Here is a 20480-nt window from a genome sequence, read left to right as displayed (position 1 = left end):
AGATTATCCCTCTGTGACTAATTTGACCATGTTATTTTGAATATAAATAGAAAATAAATGTGACAAAATAAGTGAAGAAACAAATCAAGATGTAGCTGTACAAACGTTCCTTAAAAAAAAGTAAGCTTCTTAAAAACATACACATGGTTGTAGGTTACAAGTCTGAGAAACACATCAATGTGCTTACAATGATAATGAAAAGCATTATATAAAATTTTAAGTCATTTCTACCCATTTATTATTGGAAAAATAAGCTAAAAAAAGTCATATATATGTCAAAGAAATCTATCAATGGCATTCTAAAATGATTCAGCATGGTGTACCATTCCAAATTCCTGTATAATAAAAAGAAAGAGTAAAAATCTACACAGAAAATGCAGATAGCCTTACATCTGTTTTGTGGATAAAATTTATTACTGGAGTTGTCAACCTGACAGATGTTCTCAGTGAAAAGTTTCACTAAAATACAGTAGAAAACTAACATAATGTCAATTATATTTAAATTTTTTTTAATTGGAGGGAAAAAAAACAATAGACAGCGATTAAGAAATACTAATATCTATCCTCAAACACTTCATTCCTATTATTTGTTTTCTTTTTTTTTTCCCCCACCGCTCCACACATCTTGTGGGATCCTAGTTCCCCGACCAGGGATTGAACCTGGGTCCCCTGCAGTGGAAGCACAGAGTCCTAACCACTGGACCGCCAGTATATTATATTCCCTCATTTGTTTTCAATGTTAAAAAAAACTAGGAAATGCCATAAAAAAATAATACAGATCTAGGTATTCCTAAATTTAAAAGCTGATATAAATTCTCTTGTAACAAGCAAGGAGTTAAAGTAGTCAAAACTCTTATATTCCCTACATAGCAGTCTTCATTTCATTCACTATACATTTCATATTTAAGATTCTGCACAAATACTATATGCTTTCTGGAACAGAGAAGCTACTTAGAATTATGACAAGCTACAATAATTTTTAAATTTGAACTATTTAAATATAGTAACTTACTTCCAGAAGTTTAAAAAACTTAGTTACTTTGTCTTTTAAAAAGCATACAAAATAGAAAACAAACCATTTAAATCCCATTCTTAAGGCCTTATTTATTCTTTGCCACAGAGCTTTGCTTGTTTTCACGTACTAACAAAATTCATTGACTATTCAAGAATTCCAAAAGCAAATCCAGAAACCAATCTTGTCTGAAAAGAATTACTTTTCCTACCATTTGCAGTCTAACACTAGTACTACTGTGTTAAACAGATTACGGATCTCAGATTCATGGCACATCTGAAATCACTTCAAAAGACTACAGGAAATCTCACTAGAAAATACATCAGTTCTACTAATATAGCAAAGTTATAAGCCACACAACATACTATAAAAGTAAAACTGTGACATCCAAGCTAAATGCAATCTAAATTATAAGACACTGATTTTTTTTTTTAGTTTTATAAGACCTTGGGGGAAAAAAACTAGAACAAAGGTTATAATATAGATTCATAATTCACACCCAATTCTTCACTTGTTATAAGAAAAAATACTGAACACATGCACTGCACTACACTATGGCTTTACATGATTTTAAAAGAAAACAGAGAGGGGGACATTCAAAGCTGGTCGTAAAAAGCATTAAGATAATGGTCAAAGACAGAAATACTTTTCCTAGACAATTAAGTTTATCATAGTTACTCGCTATAGAGAGCTGAACTGAATTTTCACTTGGTATAAAGTATGACCAAGAAGATCACACTTTCCTGACTCCCTAAACTGTAACCATAGGTGCAATGTCTTGCATGCCTCCTACAGATTTCAGAGATAAGCCTATTACATAGTTAACAGAAAGGAAATAGAAAAAGCATCAGATTTGGTGGAAAGAGAAGGAAATATGATTCTCTACCCACCATCAATAATAACTGTTTGACCAAGAGAAAACCACCTTGCACTTCTGCGTTTCATTTCTTCACCTATAAAACAGGAGTCATAATACCTGCCGACTACATCCCAGGGTTACTATGAAGTTCAGTGAGATTATACCTGCAGAGCAGGCAAACTTTAGTGTGCCTAAGAAATTCCTGGAACTAACTGCTCCAGAAATTCAGATTCAGCAGTTCTGGACATGCACACATAAATCTTTATTTTTAATTAACCAACCACTTCAGGTCATTCCAATGTAGGGGATCCCCCAAAGATGAGGCTCACCCTTTGAAAAAAAATTCCATCACTTTCTTCTGAAATTTTAGTGTTTGTAAGCATTACCCTAGGGGCTTATTTAAAATACAAATTTTTAAACCTCATCCTTAGAAATTCAGATTCAATAAAGTTGGGGCAGGACACAGAATCCTCATTTTTATCATACACTACAGGCGACTGAGATATAAATGGCTCATGACCCATCCTTTCACAAACCCTGAACTAGATTCTTCCCCCTACATGTTTCTCAAATCGTTCCCCACCTCTCTAGTGTCATCCATGACTAGCATTAGGCCTTCATCACTTCTCACTTGAACTAACCCACATGACTTGTAATTGGTCCCTCTACTTTAAGTCTTGTCCCTTACAAATGCATGGTCTACAGTGGGGTCTAAAGTGCACACTTCTGTCACTCTCTTATCTAAAATCCTTCCAAGGGACTTCCACTTCTGGCCAAGACAGGGTAACAGGGTGAGATTTACGTTCCTATCCGAAACAACTAAAAATCTGGGCAAAATGTATGAAAATGTTTTTCAGACACTGGAAACCACACAATATAGGAGAGTGTTCGATGAAAGAGAAGAAACAAATAAAGCAAAGCCCCAGCTTCCTGCTTGGAGAGTTTCCAAGCTTCAGAGTGAGGGGGGTGATCCCAGGCAAAGCAGTCTCTCTGATTTAAGAAAATGAAGCACAGAGTCTGGGGAGACCCAAGTTGCTAAGGTTCCCAGAACACTTGTACCAGAGAGGAGGCAGCTTCAAAGAGAGCAAGTAAGACCTCAGGAGATCTGCAGAGATCCTCCTCAAGTCCTGAGCTGAGCACTGATCAATATATGCAGTGTATACAAGGCCTGGAAAACCACTCTTACCCATAGCCAGGGGTATGATAGAAAATGTGTAACAACTAAGGGCAGTTGGTGGTTTATAGTTCCTGGTTTGCAGGGTTACCAATGACTCTGGTGTGAATACTCCCACCCATGGCCAATTTCAAGCTATCAAGGAATATCACTGAGTGCAAAGATGGGAAGAGATAAATGGTAACACATTAAACATTACAGTATATTTCTAAAATAGTGATATAATAAATTACCACCAAAGCATCAAAATAGTAATAAGTTTGGAAGTATTGAGTTTCGAGTATTTATCACCTTTATACTTAATATAATTGATTTAACTATAAGTGTATATAATTTAATTCTATTAATAATTAAGCCAGATCACAAACTTCCCAATATTTTGAAAACTGGCCCTCACAAGCTCTAGTATACCACTGCCCGTGGCTCACACAGGGCCAGGAATAGTTTGTATACCTACCAGCCAGAGTAGAAAACCTAATAATTCATAAGACATCAAGTACAGTGCTCAGGAGGGCATTGCCTCAATAGTGGGACAAAATGAGCTCTAGACTAAAGACTGCTCTAACCCACCTAACAAAGATTAAAAGCAAGCCCCAAAAGAATAAATCCATTTGCAAGGAACTTAACTGTATCCCAGAACAAAGTTCAAAAATATTTATAGGAATACAAAAACGTCCAGCACCAAACAACGTAAAATTGACAATGCCTGGCATCCAATAAAAAATTACCAGACATGCTAAGAAACAGGAAGATACTACATATAATGAGAAAATCAATGAATAAAAAAGGATACATACATGAAAAATGTACTAGGCTGGAACATTAAATCAGTTATTATAACTGTAGTTAATACATTCAGGAAGATAAATGGAAAGATTAAGCATGTTAGGTACAGATATGAAAGATATTTTTAAAAATTGATTCTTCTAGTAATGAAAAATGCTGGTTGGGATAAACAGCAGATTAGATACTGCAAAGAAAATGTCAATGAACTTGAAAGCATAGCAACAGAAACTACAAAATAAAACACAGAGACAAACAAGACTGAATAAAAAAAGCATAAATGAGATGTGAGACAACGTCAAGCGGCCTAGTAGATAGGTAACTGGCTGCACAAAAGAAGTAGAAAAAAATGTCTGAAAAAGTAACGCCCCCAAATTTTTCAAATTTGATGGAAATTATAAACACACAGATCACAGAGACTAAACCCCAAACACAAGAAACATGAAGAGGGCTTCCCTGGTGGCGCAGTGGTTGCGAGTCCGCCTGCCGATGCAGGGGACGCGCGTTTGTGCCCCGGTCCGGGAAGATCCCACGTGCCGCGGAGCGGCTGGGCCCGTGAGCCGTGGCCACTGAGCCTGCACGTCCGGAGCCTGTGCTCCACAACGGGAGAGGCCACAACAGTAAGAGGCCCGCGTACCGCAAAAAAAAAAAAAAAAAAAAAAAAAAAAAGAAACATGAAGAAAACCATAGCACATCATAAGCAAATTGCTTTAAACAAGTTTAAAAAAAAAAAAAGAATATCTTAAAAGCAGACAGAGAAAAATAACACATTATATACACGGGAAGAATAAGATTGAAAGCAGACTATTCACTGGAAACAACACAAGACACAAAACAGTGAAGTTTATCTTCATACTGAAAGAAACTATCAACTGATAATTCGATAATTTTTGAAAGATATGCTCCCTAAGGTGAAATAAAGATGATTTCAAATGGTAAATGTTGGAAGATGCCATCACCAACAGAAATAAACTATAGGAAACGTTAGGGGACTTCCCTGGCGGTCCAGTGGTTAAGACTGCGCTTCCACTGCAGGGGATGTGGGTTCGATCCCTCGTTAGGGAACTAAGATCCTGCATGCTGTGTGGTGCAGCCCCCACCCCCCAAAAAAATGTTAAAAGAAGTTATTCAGGCAAAAGAAAAAAGATACTGGTTGGAACTCTGGATCTAACCAAATGAATGAAAAGCACCAGAAATAGAAAATGAGGGTAAATCTAAAAGAGTTTTCCCCTTAGTTGTTGTATCTCTTTAAAAGATATCTGGGACTTCCCAGGTGGTGCAGTGGTTAAGAATCCCCTGACAATGCAGGGGACATGGGTTCGAGCCCTGGGCCAGGAAGATCCCACATGCCTCGGAGCAACTAAGCCCACGCGCCTAGAGCCTGTGCTCCACAACAAGAGAAGCCACCGCAACTAGAGAAAGCCCGCACACAGCAACAAAGGCTCAATGCAGCCAAAAATGAATAAATAAATAAATAAATTTATTTTAAAAAAAAAGAGATAACTATTTAAAACAAAATAATACCAATATACTGTGAAGTTTATAACATGCACAGAAGTAAAAGGTAATAATAGCACAACAACCAGAAATGCAATAATAGCACAACAACCAGGAAGGTAATAATAGCACAACAACCAGGTAATAATAGCACAACAACCTTACAACAATACAATGTTGTAAGGTTCTTATACTATATGTGAAGCGGTATAATATAATTTCAAGATACTCCGTGATAAGTTAAAGATGTAGACTATGAACCGTAAAAGCAATCACTTGCAAAAAAAAAAAAAAAAGAAGATAGTTAATAAGCCAACAAAAGAAATAAAATAAAACATTAAAAAATTACTAAATCCAAAAGAAGGCAGAATAGAGGGAAAAGAGAACAAAGACAATATAGGAAAAAATTTTAAACAATAGCAAGGTAGGAGGTTTAAACTTAACTACAGCTAACGTAAATGGTCTAAAATCAGTTTTAAAATAGTTATTTGGAAAAAGTTGCTTGGAAAGAATAACAATCAATAAAGTTTTAAAGATTCAAGTAATATTAATTAACCATGATGGAATTAAATTAGAAATCAATACTAAAAGTATATCTCAAAATCCTGAAATATCTCAAAATAAATAGCATGTTTCTAAATACCCCATGAGTCAAAGAAGAAAGAGAAATGAAGGGAGAAATTAGAAAATAGTGTAACTAAATGAAAATAAAAACACAACATATTAGTATCTGTGGGATGCAACAAAAGCAGCACTTAAAGGAAAATTTATAGCAGAAAACATTAGAAAAGAAATAAGAACTCAACATAATGACATCGACTTCCACCTTAAGAAACTAGGGAAAAAAGAATAATATAACCCATATAAAAAAAGAAAGGGAATAATAAAGAACAGAAATCAATGAAAACTGAAAACAGAAAAACAAACATCAATAAAACTGATAAATCTCCTGCCAGACTGATCAGGAAAGAAATATATAAATTATTAATATTAAGAAACAAAGAGGGACTTCCCTGGTGGTCCAGTGGTTAAGAATCTGCCTTCCAATGCAGGGGACGTGGGTTCGACCCTTGGGTGGGGAACTAAGATCCCACGTGGTGGGGAACTAAGATCCCACATGGTGGGGAACTAAGATCCCACGTGCCGCAGAACTAAGATCCCAAGAGCCACAACTACTGAGCCCACGTGCCACAACTACTGAAGTCCGTGCACCTGGAGCCCGAGCACCACAATGAAGAGTAGCCCCCACTCACTGCAACTAGAGAAAGCCTGCGCACAGCAACAAGGACCCAATGCAGCCAAAAAACAAAAACAAAACTGAACACTTTAAAAATGGTCAATTTTAGGGACTTACACACACACACACACGAATATTAGCCACAAAAAGAATGAAATACTGCCATTTGCAGCAACATGGATAGACTTAGAAATTAGGCTTAGTGAAATAAGTCAGACAGGAAGACATATACTATATATCACTTACATGTGAAATCTAAAAAATAATACAAATTAATATATAGGCAAAACAGACTCAAAGATATAGAAAACAAACTTGTGGTTACCAAAAGGGAGAGGGAAGGGGGGAGGGACAAATTAGCAGTATGGGATTGATAGATACAAACTACTATATATAAAATAGATAAGCAACAAGGATATACCATATAGCACAGGGAATTATATACTTTAATCTTGTAATAACCTATAATAGAATATAATCTGCAAAAATACTGAATCACTATGCTTTACACCTGAAACTAACACAACAGTGTAAATCAACTATACTTCAATTTTTTAAATGGTCAATTTTATGTTATGTATATTCTACCACAATTTAAAAATTAAAGCTAAAAAGAAAGAAGCAACCAAAGGAAAATACAGATAAACTGGAATCATCAAAATTTAAACATTTTGTGCTTCTAAGAACTCTATCAAGATAACGAGACAAACCACAGAATGACAGAAAATATCTGTAAATCACTCATCTACAAAGAACCTTTACAACTAAACAAAAAGACAAACAATCTAAAAAATGAGCAATAGACTTGAATACATATTTCTGCAAAAAAGATGTACAAAAAGCCAATAAGCACATGAAAAGATGCTGAATATCATTGGTCATCAGGGAATTATAAGTCAAAACCAAAATGAGATATCACTTCATACCCACTATGATTAATATGACAAAAAAATGGATAACAATACTGACAGGATATGGAGAAACTGGTACCCTCATAACTTGCTGGTGTAAATACACAATGCTGCAGATGCTTTGGAAAAGTCTGGCAGGTCCTTAATAAGTTAAACATACAATTACCATATGACCCAGAAATTTCACTCCTAGATATATACTCAGCAAAAAGAAAACACTTTCACACAAAAACTTGTCCATGAATGTTCATAGCAACATTATTCATAATAGGCAAGAAGTGAAAACAACCCAAATGTCCATAAACTGCTGAATGGATATATAAAATGTGGTACACAATGGAATATTCATTCAGCCATAAAAAGGAGTGAGGTGCTGATACATGCTACAACATGGATGAACCTTAAAAACATAAGTGAGGGCTTCCCTGGTGACGCAGTGGTTGAGAGTCCGCCTGCCGATGCAGGGAGCACGGGTTCGTGCCCCAGTCCGGGTAGATCCCACATGCCGCAGAGCGGCTGGGCCCGTGAGCCATGGCCGCTGAGCCTGCGCGTCCGGAGCCTGTGCTCCGCAACAGGAGAGGCCACAGCAGTGACAGGCCCGCGTACCACAAAAAAAAAAAGCACACACACACACAAAAAAACCATAAGTGAAAGAAGCCAATCACAGAAGGTCACATATTGTATAATTTTATTTATATGAAATGTCCAGAACAGGCAAATTCATAGCCAAAAGCTACAAAAAGGAGATTAGTGGTTGCAGAGACTGGAGGAAGGGAGGAGATGGTAGAAAGTGATTGCTAATGGGTATGGGGTTTCTTTTTAGACTGATGAAAGTATTCTGCAGGTGATGGTTATGCAACTTTGTGAATATATTAAAAATTACTGAATTATATACTTTAAAGGGGTGAATTTTATTATATCTAAATTTTATATTATCTCTCTCTCTCTTTTTTTTTTTTTTTTGGCTGTTCCTCCCGGCATGCAGGATCTTAGTTCCTTGACCAGGGACCGAACCCAAGCCCACTGCAGTAGAAGCACAGTCTTAGCCACTGGGCCGCCAGAAAAGTCCCCTATGTTATCTCATTTTTTTATGTTATTTTTAACTTACCTATTAAAAGTACAGTATACATACAGAGAAGTACGCAAATTTTAAACGTGCAGCTTGATGAATTATCACGAAGTGTAGAGGTATATATATATATTTTTAAGAGTTCCAAGGATAATTCTGATAAACAACCAAGGATTAAAACTACTACCTCTGCCTCAAGTGTCTTTACCTTCTTTCCTTTGCTCAGCTAACATTTATCTTGCCCTTCAAGTCACAGATCAGACGCAACCAACTCCTATAAGAAGCTATATTGGGCTTCCCTGGTGGCGCAAAGGTTAAGAATCCACCTGCCAATGCAGAGGACACGGGTTCCAGCCCTGGTCCGGGCAGATCCCACTATGCCGTGGAGCAACTAAGCCCGTGCGCCACAACTACTGAAGCCTGCACGCCTAGAGCCTGTGCCTCGTAACGAGAAGCCACTGCAATGAGAAGCCTGCGCACCACAAGGAAGAGTAGCCCCCGCTCGCCGCAACTACAGAAAGCCCGCGCACAGCAACGGGGACCACTCAACGCACCCCCCAAAATTAATTAATTAATTTAAAAAAAATAAGACTTTAGCCATAAAGAAGCTATGTGCTCTCAGGGAATCCTGTGCATAGATAGCTCTTACCATGCCACTGAGCACATGTGGTATTTTCCGAACTCTTTTTTAAAGCAATAACTCTTGAATTATATGCTAAAGTAACAGAAGAAAGTAAAGTTGCTCTAGTTAAAAACAAGGGTAAAGTCATTGCGTGACAATAAGCTTGCCCACCCTCCCTCAAACTACTCCCCTAGGAGTTTGAAAATTACTACTTACTATACTCTTCTATTCACTTGTATTTCATTCACCAAAACTAGTTTATAGCAAGGCCTCTCATATCATTTCCCTGATGCTTAGAAAACATTAATTAAACATTATTACTGAGACATTATTCAAACTAAAAGTAAATATGGAGGATAAATCAGTAAGAGGAAAAATGTTTAAGAAAAGGGAAACAGTATCAACAGAGGTACTGAAACAGAAAAAGCCTTGGCATATCAGAGGAACTGAAATGAGGCCAGTGAGCCTGGACCGTAAGTGGGCAAGGGAGGAAGCATCATGAAATAAGCTTTAAAGCAGACAGGTGACAGACCATGAAGGGCTTTGTAGGCTATGATAGGAATTTGATCTTTGGGGTTTTTTAAATTTACTTTTTAATTTTGTTATGTACTTTTAATCTGAAGTATTTATTCCACAGAAGAATTTTAAAGAAGAGAATGAGGCAATTTAATATACAGTTTTAAAAGATCATTCTGACTGCTGTGTGAATGTGAACTCAAGAGCATAATGGGAAGGGAACAAGAGTACCCTAATAAATTTGAACAAAGGGAATAAAAGAATAAACGTTTAGGCAGGAAAGTGACTACATCCAATATTGTCACTTGTTTTCATTCATTCAACAAATACTAACTGGGACCAACTGTGGTCCTGGCACTGTTCTGGACACTGGAAGAGGAAAGTTCCTGCTTTCACAGAGCTTACATTTTGTATAAACAATTCAACAGATAAATTATGTCAGATATGTACTACAAAAAATAAAGCAAGATAAGACAATGAAAATGATGAAAGTGGTCAGGGGGAATTTTCTAATGACCTAACATTTTTTTAATTAATTTTTTTATTGGAGTATAGTTGATTTACAATGTTCTGTTAGTTTCTGCTGTACAGCAAAGTGAATCAGTTATAATATACATATATACAACCTTTTTTAGATTCTATTCCCATATTGGTCAGTACAGAGTATTGAGTAGAGTTCCCTGTCCTATACAGTAGGTTCTCCTAGTTATCTATTTTATATATAGTAGTGTGTATATGTCAATCCCAATCTCCCAATTTATCCCTCCCCCACCTTTCCCCCTTGGTAACAATAAGTTTGTTTTCTACATCTGTGACTCTATTTCTGTTTTGTAAACAGGTTCGTTTGTACCATTTTTTTAGATTCCATATATAAGCGTTATCATATGATATTTGTCATTCTCTGTCTTACTTCACTCAGTATGACAATCTCTAAGAATGACCTAACATTTGAATAGCAATCATGTAGGACCTGGTAGGCAATGGTAAGGACTTTGGATTTTATTCAGAGTGAGATGAAAGCCACTGCAGAATTTTAATCAAGGGAGTACCATGATCTGACATTTATTTAAAAGGATCATTCCAACAGCTCTGTGCAGAACAGACTGTAGACAGCAAGAGCAGAAACATGAAGGACAGTTCCAGAGGATATTACTGCTATGGGAGAAATACCAGTGCATTATCAGAGGAAGTGGCAAGAAAGTAGCCACTTCAACATAGATTTTCAAAACAGGCCAAACCGAATTCACTATCATTAATACTCTGGATGTAGAGCTTTAAAAGAAAGTCAAAGATTCTAAGAATTACTCCTCCTCTGCTCAGGAATACTCTGCAAGGTTCTGTCCTACTCCCTCCTTTGTTACTGCCTTCTTTTATCCTTGCACAATAACTTCAATGCTGTGGGCTCCTCAATCTATACAGCAGCTTCTACATTTCCCTTCAGAGCTTCAGTTCTATATCCAACTGCCTGCTGGACTCTATAAAAACCTCAAACTCTACTTGTTCAGAAGTGAATTCACCTCTTCCCTTCAGCCCCAATACCAATACCTGGTTCCTCCATCAGAATTACTTACTTAAATGAATGATACTACAAAATACCCTACTGCCAAAACTAAAATCCTACGAGTAACCTTTTTAATTCCCTTTTCCTGTATCATCCAACCCACCCACCCATACACATATCCAATTATTCATCATATTTTTTTTGTACATTATGCACTTTAATGATGTCACAGCACAAGGGTAAGGAAGATCATTTAATCTGCTTTCTCTGACTTATGGTATATAAGTGAATGCTCTAATGTTAGTTCGAAGAAAAATTAAGGGAGTCAAATCTTCAGCAAACAAAACAATAAAGTTATAGAAGGATTAATGTTTGGGAAATGGTGTTATTACGACCTACAAATACACAAGTTATCTTTTATAAACACCTATATCTAACTCCACAAAGAACATATATTCCAAGTTGTTGATAAAAATTCACATTTTCCCAATGATTTACAACCTCAACTGCACAGATGAATTATCAGTAGAAAATCTTTTGATCCCAAATACATAAACCTTTTCATAAAAACTCTTTTAAAAATGCTTTTTAAACTAATACATAGCACCAAGTGAGAGAGTTCATTTGAATGCTGCCCATTTTACAGTGATGGAATGAAATGTGAAAGGCCATCATAATGCCTAAGGATAATTTAAAGGTCTCTATTAGTATTCCAAGTTCAAAAACTGGACTGCCTCAGGAAAAAAAATTAAAAGAACAAGGAAGAAAACCTCAATAGAGTTCGCCAAATTTCCCTTGAATACAATATCTATTTCTATTTTCCCAGACGCAGCATCAAAAGACTTTGACCAGAAATATTTAAAGCTAGATACTTTTTCATTTTGGGGACTTTTGACCTTCTTCCCTTGGCTAGAAAGTCAATTACAGTTTTGCATTTCAACTTGAAGTAAGCTCCTTACAGAGGATAAAATCAGAGTATTTTTCCCTTACCAGAGGCAAAGTCTAACGTCACTTTGTAATAGCTAAGTCAGCCAGACTCAAGGAGTCTAGTGGCTTATAAACAAACTATTAACTGTTCTTAACTACGGATCAACAAAGCATGTTTATTTCTGTAGTAGAAGTTCTAGTCTACCGAGCAAGTTAAAGAAACCTAGGAAGACTGGAATAAAAGATATTTGAAAACACTGGAAAACTCAAAATCAGTCTTTGAAAAAATCTGTAAACACGAATCAAAGGTGATTCGTCTACACAGTATAAAGGTACCTACAGCATATATTTGAAAGGAATCTTAATATACTGGGTGTTGGGGTGGGGGGGAGTTTTAGGTTCCAATCCAAACTAAACTACTTACTAGTTATATGACCTTGAGCAATTAACACACTCATTCCTCACCTGTGAAATGGGGAAAAAGCATTCCTACAACACAGAATTATCCTAAGAATTAAATGAAATAATTTATATAAAGTACTCCCAGTATATATTACATAATCAATAGATACACATAATAATGACTGTTAACATTTATTATGTCCAATGCTAGGCACTATACTTTATATTCATCATCTCATTTAAAACTCTCAAAAACCTAGGGGCGTGGGGTCCCATTATTATTCCCATTTTAACACATGAGAAAACTAAGGCTTGAAAAGTTAAATATTGTCTTCAACATTACACAGATAATTAAGTGGCAGAAAAGAGTCTTAACCACTTTGATACTGTGCTTTACAATAACAACTTTCTCATTATACCTTCATAATAATCTCAAAAGTATACAGGATAGGCATGATCTTCATTTCCAGTAGCATATGGCAACAAACTCAAGAAACGCCTACGATCACACAACTAATAAAGCCAGAATTTGAGCCTAGGTCTTATTGCTCAAACCAGAGTTCAATCTATGAGACTATGTGGCTCTCTACATTATAGTAATAATTCTATAAACACTGTGAATGAAGAACTCCTTCCAGACGAAAACAAGAGAGGTTATATCAAATAAACAGATGATACATGACCTATGTTAATACTTCCTCCCAATGGCTGTCAATAATCAAATTTACCAGAAGTTAAAATATAGATTTACTTAAGAATATCAATAACAACATTACCCTACTTACATGAAGTCTGTGAGAATATCCCAGTGCTAATCAAAAGCAGAAGATATTTTGACAGGTCCATTACTGTTTTGTGCGTATGCTTCTTGTTTAATGAATGACATCATTTAACAGAGAACTAGAAGAGAGTTTTATACTTCTTTGTAAGTCATTCAGTCTCTCCTGCAAACTCATTCCCTCTCTCTGTTCATGAAGAGGGGAAAGATTTCCATCTTTGGAAAGGTGTGAAGACTGAACACAAGACAGCGCCTAAGGCTTGATACAAAAAGTGCCCTTCATTGTATTTATCTCTTAGAAAAGAAAACTTGAGAAGCAAGCCAATTAAATAGTTAATACTGACACAACATGATCAAACAAATGATTTGTAAGATCAAAATTAAAACTGCTTCTTCTATAATTACCTTTACTTTGACTGGATTTTAGTCATGACAGTATTTTTAAATATTTGAAGGAAACAGCTACTTATTTTTTAACCAAAAGGGGTATGAGCAAATATGGTCATCTGATTCATGACAAAGGTAAAACTATAGTACGGTGGGGAAAGAAAGGTTTTCTTCAGTAGATTACAGGGGGTCAACTAGATATCCATATGGAATAAAATGTGATTTGACTACTACCTCATGCCATACACAAAAATCAATTCAGACAGACTACGGATCTAAATGGGAAAGGTAAAAAAAAAGTTTTAACTTTTTAGAAAAATTTAAAAACTTTTTAGCAGAAGAACAGCTTCATCATCTTGGAACAGGCAAAGATTTTCTTGAACAGGTCACAGAAAGCAGCATTTAAAAAAACGGACTGGGAACTTCCTGACGGTCCAGTGGTTAGTACTGCTTCCATTGCAGGGGGCACTGGGTTGATCCCTGGCTGGGGAACTAAGATCCCCATTGTGTTGCAGCCAAAAAAAACAAAACAAGAAAAGAAAGAAAAGAAAATAGAAAAAAAAATGGATCAACTGGATTATGTTACAATTTTAGAACTTCTGTTCAGCAAAATATACCATTAAGAGAATGAAAAGGCAATCCAGAGTGGGAAGAGATATTTGCAATGTATATTTCAATCAAAAAAGGACTCATGTTCCAATATATTTTTAAAATTCCTATAAACCAATAAGAACAAGAAACACACCTAATATTTTTTAAACAGGCAAAGATTGGACCACACAAAAAATGAAAGCCAATTAGCCAATAAACATGAAATGATGCTCTACTTCATTATTTATCAAGGGAACAAAAATCAAAACCATATGACTATGATTTTTTAAAATGGCAAAACAAAAATTGACAAGAGGGAATTACCTGGCGGTTCAGTGGTTCAGACTCTGGTGTTTTCATTGACAAGGGCCCGGGTTCAATACCTGGTCGGGGAATAAAGATCCCACAAGACTACACCACGGCAAAAAAAAAAAAGGGCTTCACTGGTGGCACCATGGTTGAGAGTCCGCCTGCCAATGCAGGGGACACTGGTTCGTGCCCCGGTCCAGGAAGATCCCACACGCCGCGGAGTGGCTGGGCCTGTGAGCCATGGTCGCTGAGCCTGCGCTCCGCAACGGGAGAGGCCACAACAGTGAGAGGCCCGCCTACCACACACACAAAAAAAAATTGACCAAGAATGTGGAGCAACCAGAACTCTGATACGCTACTGGCAAGAGTGTAAACTGATATAACCACTCTGGAGAACTGTCAATATCTACAGTTCAATAAATACACACTGTCTGACCCAATCATTTCAATCCTAGGTATATAGCCAATAGAAATGTATACATATGGGAAAAAAAAGAGAAATGCATGCATATGTTCATCTAAAGACATGTATAAGAATGTTCATAGCAGCACTATTTGTAACTACCTAAATGCCCATCAACAATAGATATATAACTTGTTGATTATTCACACAATGAAATAGTATACAGCAATGAAAATAAGCTAAAAGTTCATGCAACAATAAAAAGCTCATAAGCATAATGTTTAGCCAAAGAAGACAGACACAAAGGAGTACATACTGTATGTTTCCATTTATATAAAGTTCAAGAACAGGTAAAACTAATGTGTTGATACAGTTGATTTAAACATGGCTGACCCCATCTACATGTATATATGTATATGTACACATACACACACACAGAGCATATGACGCAAGCAGCACCAATCACAGTTCCTCCATGAGATCTGTTTATATGGCTAATGAAATAGCCTAACAGATAGGATTTTTCTCTAGAGTAGCAAAAAATAAGGTTGAAACTCCCGGTGGCCAAGCAAAAGAAGGAAAAAGAGCCCTAACGGTCCATCATTTAAACAGTTTGATTTAGTTCTGCCTGAAGCGAGATAAACAATCTGAACTTTTCAACTTCCTAAGTCAAAAATATTCCCTTAGTTGACTGATGACTTTCAAAAAATGAAATGAGAATGCATCTATACATCATTCTGAGGTCCAAACTAGCTTGGTTGTTCATGGAACAGACTAGTTTGGAAATGATTCTTGGACTAGCAAGACTGATTCATTTCAAGATACATTAACTCAGCGCATGATGTTACTATGCACTTACCATCATTGAGATAAAATCTCAGCTCTGTACAATGATTCACCTTCAGTAAACATTTGCAATGTAAGTATTAATAATTCAGCAAGGCCTATGTGAAATGTCTGATGTAAAGATCCCTCTATTAACTTCAATTTGTATAAATGTCTTCCTTTCAGTAATATTCCTCACTAAAACTATCTTTCAGAGCTGCCTAGCTGTACATTAACATTTTGAAAATGGTTACAAATGATTATGATTGTAAGTGCTTGTTTTAAAATATTAAAAACAAGTCTTACACATATTGTGAATCCACTATACTTCAGTTTTAAAAGTCTTATATTTATAATGATTTTAAATTCAAATTCTGCAATGCTCTAGAGCAGTTATAAATTTATCAATTAGTTAAATTTAGAGAAAAGGCTAAATTTCCATTAATTTTATTCAGTGATTTTTATCTTTAAGGATGTTATATAATGTCAGTTTCTTTAAAAGCCAGTCACAGGTAACAATGATTACTTAACCCTTTCTTAAAGACATGTTCCATCTGTCCTAAGAATTCTCAATGGTTTTGGTCAACACAGCAATCAAGAACCAACAATGAAGACTAGGGAAAGTCTTCTGACACAACATTTTTAATCAACTATATGCCAATATAAAATTTAAAAAATTTTTAAAAGACCAGGAAAAATCTTAAAAGCAAATAAAAAAATCAACAGGAGACAAACTAAGGTAAAGAGTCATATTGAATTCAGACATTTTACCATTCTTCTCTCAGGATAGAGTCCTCCCAGAAATATTTTTTGATATCATCATCAAGGGCTGAATATCAAAATTCAAAACCCTTGAAATCTTATCAGATCCCTAGCAATTCTTCTAAGTTCTTGAATTTTTACTGTCAATTATCTCAGAGAGGACAAAAAAATTTCACCAGTATACTAATCCACCTCTAAGTGGATGCTCCACCACCTCTAAGAATCTATAGAGGTTAAGGAGTTCCCAAGATAGTTTTGATATTTACAAAAACCTAAAACTGCCATAACACAAGTCTCATATAGTTGATTTTCATTATTCACAGTAGTTATGTTCCATAAAGTTGCCACAAAACACTGAATTAGCCAATACTGAACCATTTCTCCTAAGCGAAATGCAGAATTAAGTTCCTGCAAGCCTCTGGTCACATTTTCATCATCTGATCAATACATAACCTTGTTTTATGCATGTTTCTGTTTAAATACCCCTTATTTAACATATATTGTTGATTAATTAACATTGAACTTACAGCCAACAGCACTGTAACTAGTACTAAAATGAAACTTGTCTAACACGTATTTTCTATTTTCTCTGTAAGATACATCACAACCTCAGTAAGATACATCACAACCATCACAACCTAGACAGCACTTCAGCACGACACTTGGACGTCACTTTAAACAGCAAAATCTCACCCCAAAAAACACAAAAATGTGAAAGACATGGCACTAAATAGACCATGAAAAGAACACTGTTTACAGTATGCGAGCTGAAAGAAGGCAGGTCATGACCTTGTTCAACCTCAGTTAGGAACACGTGCCTTGGGCAACTCAAATTTTTCACCACTCTGCACATCTGTGAATGACCATGAAAGCTCCAGGAGTATTGATTTTGGTGTTACAAATAAATTTTAGCAAGTAGGTGAATTCGTAAATACAAAACCTGCAAATAATGAAAATCAACCATATTTACATTCTTATCAGTCTACCTGTTTCTTGACTAGAAAGTTATATGGCCACATTAGTTATCTCAGTGCTGATCATAAGTATTAATAACGCATTTTTTTTAGTAAAAACCTTTGAAAATATAGATTAGAGGGGAATAATAAATAAGAAGTTTTATAGGGAAAGAGTTGGGAACTGTTATCCAGAAAATACACCTACCTAAAAAACACATAGAAAATAATCATATCTTAATTCTATTTTTCTGCCTAAGAAATTTTAATGTGCTAATATAATTGACCTAACCTAGGATCATGTGTTTAGAACACATGATACTACAAAACATGGTAAAGCATTCTCACAAGCATAGAGCACAGTATACAACTGCAGGCTTCTGGACTTCAATTTACTGTTACATCAGTGTGGAATACTTTTCTGGTTAACTCCCTCACTTCTTTCAGTCCTCTGCTCAGATATCACTGAATCAGGCTTCCCTGACCACCTACATAGGATATTCCCTGATGGCCACTCCTTGCCTCCACACAACCACAATCTCCATCCCCTTTACCCTACCTTCCAGTTTTTTCAACAGCACTTATCACCATCTAACATGTTTAAATCATATGAAACTTCCAGTTTAGTAGGTCAAAATGATCAAATAACAGCCTTTTAATAAGGTTCAATGGAATATTTGCTTGCTACCTCCCACAACTTAGATATAATCTCCACTAGAGGACTTTGTCTGTTTTCTTCTCTTTTATAATCCAGAGCCTAGTCAGAGCTTGATGTCCAATTATTTGTTAAATGAATAATTACTATATAATCATTATTAGTCACATCCTTAATATAAAGTACAAATATAGCTTAACCCATTTCAACAACCACTTAATATACTAGTGTATTCCCTTCCATTCCTATTTATATGTGCATTTTTAAAGTCAAAATTCACATTCATATTCTTAATTTTACATCCTGCCTCACACACACTTAACATGTCACACAGTTAAGTCTTAAAATTGTTAATGGATATAGAAAAACCTTGTAAGTAGTCCCTAATTCAACCATATCCATTCTGTTAGGACATTTAGACTACTTCTGATACTTTATTATTGATTATAAATAACCCTTTGATGAATGTCCTTGTACATTCTGTACATTTCTGCATCCCTGACTACTTGTTTAAAACAGACTTATTGGGTCCTAGGATATGAACTTTTTTAGGGTTGTGATGAACACCATCAAGTTGCTTTTAAGATAAAGCTTTTATATTTTATACTTGCTAATATAAAGCTGCATACGTTAAAACTTCTAAATTTAAGGTGACTACAAAACAACGCATTAGGGCTTCCCTGGTGGCACAGTGGTTGAGAATCTGCCTGCTGATGCAGGGGACACGGGTTCGAGCCCCGGTCCGGGAAGATCCCACATGCCACGGAGCGGCTGGGCCCGTGAACCATGGCCGCTGAGCCTGCGCGTCCGGAGCCTGTGCTCCGCAACGGGAGAGGCCACAACAGTGAGAGGCCCGTGTACAGCAAAAAAAAAAAAAAAAAACCCCAATGCATTAAAATATCCTTATTAAGCATATCTTATATAGAAAGGTGGCTTATACTACAATAATTTGCTATCACTCGATGTAGCTTTAAGTGTTTAAATGTTACTAATGAAAGACGATTTTAGATTTAGGCTAACCAATTTATTATTCCATTTAATGTTTTCTAATAAACCTAATCAACTTTTTTAAATTTTAAAAAAGTTTAATCTGTTATTCTAATTTTAAAAAGAAAAAAACTGGGCTTCCCTGGTGGCGCAGTGGTTGAGAGTCCGCCTGCCGATGCAGGAGACACGGGTTCGTGCCCTGGTCCGGGAAGCTCCCACATGCCGCAGAGCAACTGAGCCTGTGAGCCATGGCCGCTAGGCCTGCGCGTCCGGAGCCTGTGCTCCGCAACGGGAGAGGCCACAACAGTGAGAGGCCCGCATACCGCAAAAAAAAAAAAAAAAGAAAAAAACTGCATTTCAAAGAAGTGTGTGGCGGTGAAGAAGGTCTCAGATTTTTTTTTTCCAATTCCTACACATCTTGGAGAGAAAACAAAAACAAAAAAACTAAAGATGGCGTGTCATAAATATGGCAGAAATCAATAAAGGTTAAAAGGGACACTTGCTAGAAGTTCTGTGAAGGCGTTCTGATATTCTGTTCAAGGCTACAGAATGGTTATAAATACTGATTCTAAGGTATTTCAATTTACCTAAGGAACATTTTCTTATCTGAAAAACCACAGAGTAACTTGACATTGAGGCAGCAATGTTTATCAGAGAAACACATAGGTGCTGAATGCCAAATGGCTGATTATCAGAACTTCAGACTAAACATATCTCTCAGGAACCATTGCCAAATGCCAGTTCACTCCATTGTTTTAAGGTCACGGCCCAACTGCCCACTCTAAGAAACCCCAGTGTAAAAGATTATTTACCAAGGAACACAGGACATTGGGGGGGGGGGAGATGTCAAGTGTCGTCAAGCTTCCCTACTAAAAGATAGAGTTTTATGCTGTTCTCCTTTATCACGTCTAATTTCTGGTTATAATATCAAATGCTTATCACTAAAGTCTTTTTATCTCTTTTTTTTTTCCTGTCCTATTTCCCTATTACCTGTTGGTTTCAAGTGAGAGAAATCCAAACTCAAACTGGTATAAGCAAACGAAGAAAATTACTGACTTAGTAACTGAATGACCTAGGGGTAAATTTAGCTGAGGTACAGGGATTCGATGTCATTAAAATCCAGTTTTTATTCCACTTTTAGCTCCATTTTTGGATATTTAACATTCAAACATATTTATTAAGTATCTACTTTGTATCAGATGTTGTGGAAGCAGTGGAAATAAAACAGGTAAGGAAGGTCCCCACTTTTATTGGGTTTACACTCCAGTAACAGTAAAGTCTTGAGATTCACTCTGATTGGACTAACTTCAGTCATGTGCT

At 36.2% G+C, this 20480-nt stretch overlaps 1 protein-coding gene across 12 annotated transcripts in view; it reads right to left on the bottom strand.

The window, feature by feature from the left end:
• Positions 1-20480, bottom strand: part of ZZZ3 (zinc finger ZZ-type containing 3) — a 111067-nt gene that overhangs the window by 70599 nt on the left and 19988 nt on the right. The window lies entirely within an intron of this gene.

Source organism: Kogia breviceps, chromosome 1 (assembly GCF_026419965.1).
Source record: "Kogia breviceps isolate mKogBre1 chromosome 1, mKogBre1 haplotype 1, whole genome shotgun sequence".
NCBI lineage: Eukaryota > Metazoa > Chordata > Mammalia > Artiodactyla > Physeteridae > Kogia > Kogia breviceps.
The sequence above is the reverse complement of the archived record's forward strand: the minus strand, read 5'-3'. Positions and strand labels throughout refer to the sequence as shown.